The following is a 5,259-nucleotide window of genomic DNA, read 5'->3' on the forward strand; positions in this document are numbered from 1 at the left end:
CAAGGAATATGTGGTTTGGTCAAAGTCACTTCTCATCTATTCCTTAAAAAAAAAAAAAGACACACTTACTGAGCGTCATGATCAGACTATTACATTTAGTAATCAACAGCATGGGTGCAAAAACAAAAATCTACATTAAAACCCTTTGAACCCTTTGTTGGAATGCTTTGCACATTCCACACAACAAAAACTAAAATAACCTGTTATACAATTAGTCACAAATACAGTCCTCGTATTTTTTGCCCATACACATGAGCATTGTCTAAAACGTGTCTTCTTTGTAGCAGCTAGGCCCTGCCCACAGTGCTTGGCTGATTTCATAAATCTGTTGTAACCTGTAGCTTCCCTGCCACTTCTCTGGCTCTCCTCTCCTGCTTTGTTTCCTGGCAGTTAACTAAAACCTTCTGCCACTGCCATAGCTACTACTGCTGCTGGAACCATCATAGCCACCTTGATTTCATGGTTTGGCAAAGTATTGGCCTCCACCTCCATAAGGGCCAGAGCTTCTGCCTTCAAAGTTGCCACCCTTCATGGGTCCAAAATTTGAAGACTGATTGTTGTAATTGCCAAAATCATTGTAGCTGCCACCACCTCCAAAATTGCTTCCATCATTACCAAATCCATTATAGCCATCCCCACTTCCATCAAACCCCCCCCCACCACAGTTGCCACCAAAGCCACCACGACCACTGAAGTTTCCTCCACAACCAAAGTTGTCATTACCACCAAAACCACCTCCTCGACCACCACCGAAGTTTCCAGAACCATTTCGACCTCTAGAGCTAGAGGAAGCACTAGCCATTTCTTGTTTGGACAGGGCTTTCCTTACTTCACAGTTGTGGCCATTCACAGTATGGTATTTCTGAATGACAATCTTATCCACAGAGTCATGATCGTCAAAGTTTACAAAAGCAAAGCCCCTCTTGCCACTGCCTCGGTCAGTCATTATTTTAATCACTTCAGTTTTACCATACTGTTCAAAATCATCTCTTAGGTGATGTTCTTCAGTTTCTTCTTTAATGCCACCAACAAATATCTTTTTCACAGTTAAGTGGGCACCCAGTCTTTGAGAATCTTCTCTTGAGACAGCCCTCTTTGGTTCCACAACTCTTCCATCCACCTTGTGTGGCTTTGCATTCATGGCTGCATCCACCTCCTACACAGTGGCATCGGTGACAAACCTAGAGCCCCTAGAGTGCTTGGTGTTTGGATCTCGCATTACCATGCAGTTCATGAGTGTTCCCCATTGCTCAAAATGGCTCCTCAGTCTCTCATCAGTGTTTCAAAGCTAAATTCTCCAATAAAGAGTTTCCACAGCTAATCCGGCTCTTTGGGAGACTCCAACTTAGACATGACAGCAGTGGGAAGAGAGAGTTCGGCATCCACAGGCAAAAAGGAGTCATCTAACGAATGTATCTCTGCTTCTAATCTATTTCTGCAACTCAGTACTGAAATAAGTAAAAAAGCTAAAGATTTGAGTTGCTGGTTTCTGATTGAGAATCAAGGGCAGCCAAAATTGATCATTTAAGCAAAATAATTATGCTTTTTCCCCCAATAATTGTACACCTGTTACCCACAGACTTCATTCCTTCCCCCAAACTCTCTTGATATGTAATCATTTCCTCAACTAAACATGTATAGCACTTACTAACAAAAAACTAACAGGACAATAAAATATTATTGGCATCTCTCTAGACACATATTGCACTAAGGGTAGAGTAAAATTGGATAGATGAACTTTTCTTTATTTTTTTTTTTTTTTAGATTTTTCCCATAGGGTGTGTGCCCTCTCCAGAGAAAGACGGAGAGGAAAAGCAATAAATATACCACCCCCAGGAGGTTTAGCCATGCTGAAAACCCTTCTCTTCCAGTATTCTTTTAGGATTTGGGGTAGACGTGTCCAGCATGACTTTCAAGCCACCAGGTACAGGACTCCAACTACACAGTCAGCCATATGGAATCCAGCTACCTTAACCTTCATACTAGCTGCTAGCCCCAGACAGAGGAATACTTTATCAGAATAATTCCCTCAGTTTGCTTGTTAGAGTTTATAATAAGCATAAATGCCTGGGTCAGCAGATGGTATGGTGGTTAAAGTGGTGGGCACTCCCACATGGTCGACCACTATTCAAGTCTCAGACCTGGTGGCTTGCTTTCCCACTTTAATTCTCTCTGTATGTCTGTCTTTCTCTGGTCAAATGAAAATGGTTGAATGAGTAAATAAAATTAAATAAATAATTTTTTTAAAAAAAGTAAATCTCTGATCAGACTAGATGAACATATCCATGTTACATAAGAATAATTTTACATAATATAAAATCTTATCTTCAATTCATTAATACTGTTAAATTAAAAAAAGGAACCATTTAAAATGTCAAAAATCATGAGTTGGTGGTTTATTATCACTAAAATGAATAGCATATTTATGAGTTTTACAGTTACCTTATAAACGATAGATAAGGCACTGACCTGAATGTGTGTTATCTTGCTAAACACAGTGATGTTTAAACCAGTTCCACTGAGTTGTACTCTGTTCCTAGAAAAATTATTTTTCTGTAAGAAAGGGGTTATCCATCTATACTGTATATGTTAGACGGGAGAGAGGATTAGAGGTCGGCGACTCTCCACATTTTAGTGTCCCTGAGTATGTAGGTAATGTAATGAAATTGTCAACACACATTATCTGGGGAACATAATGTGCATTCTTTCAAGCTTTGTATCAGAGTTATAAATGCACGCAGTCTTATAAGAAAGAGAAATTTCACATTGAAATGTATAAACTGAATCACTAGATGATAAAAGGTCTGGTCCCATTAGAATACAACAGCTGTAAACATTTTGAAAATACTTGTCTGTTTTGTAAAAAAAAAAAAAAATGAACTGCATGGAAATTAAGCACAGTAATGATGAAATTTAGTACACATAAAACATTTCGTTAGTTAATAGATAATAAGTACAAATATACCTATTCCAGGTATTTAGTATTTGAAATTTACTTATCTTTGTGAGAGTCTCTGTAAATTAGGTTAAATGATTTTATTTGCCCTGATTACTTTTATAAAAGTTTCTTGATTGAAGAGAAGATTTGATCATGATTTATCAGAACTCTTGGTTAATTCAGCATCTATTTGGAGTACATATAAATATAGTATATTTCCCTCTAATATTGCAGACTTAGGCAATTCGAAGAAACTCAGGATTCTGACTAAAAACCCCTAGAATCTCACTGGTGTTGAGTTCTGTTAAAGGTTTGCCAACCTGATCTCTGGTCGGGGTTAGTGGGGGTCAGAGAGAGAAGGCAATGATTTGTAGCATTTGACTATTTCTGTGGTCTAAATATTCCCACTGTGGACAATTTCAAGCTACCAAATTATGACACTGAGCCCAGAGCCCAGAAGAGATACAGAGTATCCTCTCACATGAGTATGAGCTGGCCCCTGCCCCACTGCCCTCTGCTTTTGTCACCTCAATGACTGATAATAATAATATTGAGTTGAACTCTTTTGCAGGGAGGGAGCACTGAGAGAAAGAGCTCATCTATTCTCTAACAGAAATATTACAAAATTCTTAGTAAGTCTCGTCACCAGACACAGAGCAAGGGATACAAAAAATTTTGCAAAACACTTCATACATCTCTTTTTTTCCTTACTGCTTGGCAGCATCATATTCCAGGAATGTTGGTGACACTCTGTGAAACTTGTCTTCCTCTGGATGAAGAAAAGATTGCCTGTCGTATGACAAATTGTGATGGGGCGCTACCACCATCACCAGCTTGCAAGATTGGATTTTGTGAAGGGTGTCTTCACACAGAAGTTACTCTTGGCCTCATGTTAGTCAAGGAAATGAAGCATTAGTAAAACTAAGTAATCTGCCCAAAGCTTCAGCTGGAGGCCTGCCTGACTGAAAACCTGGAACTTTTGACCCTTATATAATTGAGAAAGTTGCACTGGGGTCTGTACTGGCCACACTGTAATCATTTTGACCTGGAATTTGATTTAACTTTCTTAGTTTAAAATGGATTCTAGTATCACAAGAGCTTAGCCATTTATCCTTTCTGATAAAGCATTAAGGCTGTCTACCTTTTATATAAATGATTTTATAGATTTCAGTTCTTCCCCAAAAGTGTTATTGTCACCAAATATTTTCTTTTCCCTAAAATTATTCAACTTATCATGAAGAATTCCTCTACAAATAAAAGAAGCATCTGTACTTCCACCGAAATTATGATTATCTGAGTTCTAATTTATAGTGTTTATTTTTCTTCTTAACTTTCTATAAGAAAACTTTAAATAAAATACAGTATTGGGAATATAGAAAGTAATTCAACAAACGGCAAATAAAGAATTTATAGTGGATGTCCGAGAGTCCATTCAATTCGAATGTTCTTCTTTTTTTTTTTTTTTTTTTTTAGTTTTCAGAATGCATGTGTACATCAGAAAGAGACAGAGAGACAGGGAAGGGTGGAGAACGCATCGTTTAGTGAGGTGTGGTCATGACAGAAACCCTTCTCATTTTTCTATTTTATTAGGATTAGGGGCTCACATGCACATCATATTTTTTCAAGCCCCTGGGACTGGGATTCAAACCCTGGTTGGCCATATGGGACTTAGGGCCAGCTCAAGTTTCATTTTTTTACCTTTATTTATTTCTTCCATGAGAGAGAGGGGGAGACATAGAGAAGCACCCGTATCAGGATCTTCTTGCTGCTATCTAACCTCAGTCTTAGTCAGCCCAGATCATGAGCATGCCTGAGCAGGCCCAGTATGAACAAAGAAACCGCTGGATGAGAACCCATGACCTTTCCATATGGATCCAGTATTGCAAAGCATTGTATTACTATTACTGCTGTACCACCAGGTGGTCCCAGGTTAAGTCTTTTTTTTTCTTTTTTTTTTGGGGGGGGGAGTTGTTTTTGCTATAGGGCACATGTACTCACCAGAAAAACAGAGAGAGATAGAGAGACAGGAATTGAGAAATCACTTCCCGGGGGGATGGGCACACTACTATCTCGTCTCCTCCATTCTCCTCTCAGGATCTTGGGAACACATGCACACACATCCAGCGTGAGTTTAAGCCACCGGGTCTGGGATTCGAGCCACAGTTGACTGCATGGGAGTCCAACGACATAGCCATTACACCAACTGCTGGCCCCAGGTTAAGTCTTATGTTTAAGAAAACTGATATTAAAAATAACAATTCTGATGTATTACAGAATCTTGAGGGTTTTTTTAGAGGAATCTTGAGTTATTAAATAAGATT

General features: G+C 38.8%; 1 pseudogene; it reads right to left on the bottom strand.

The window, feature by feature from the left end:
* Positions 1-394: 394 nt before the first annotated feature.
* LOC102469264 (heterogeneous nuclear ribonucleoprotein A1-like) lies at positions 395-1,353 on the bottom strand (annotated as a pseudogene).
* Between the last annotated feature and the right edge of the window lie 3,906 nt (positions 1,354-5,259).

Source organism: Tupaia chinensis, unplaced genomic scaffold (genome assembly GCF_000334495.1).
Source record: "Tupaia chinensis unplaced genomic scaffold, TupChi_1.0 Scaffold142543_1, whole genome shotgun sequence".
NCBI lineage: Eukaryota > Metazoa > Chordata > Mammalia > Scandentia > Tupaiidae > Tupaia > Tupaia belangeri.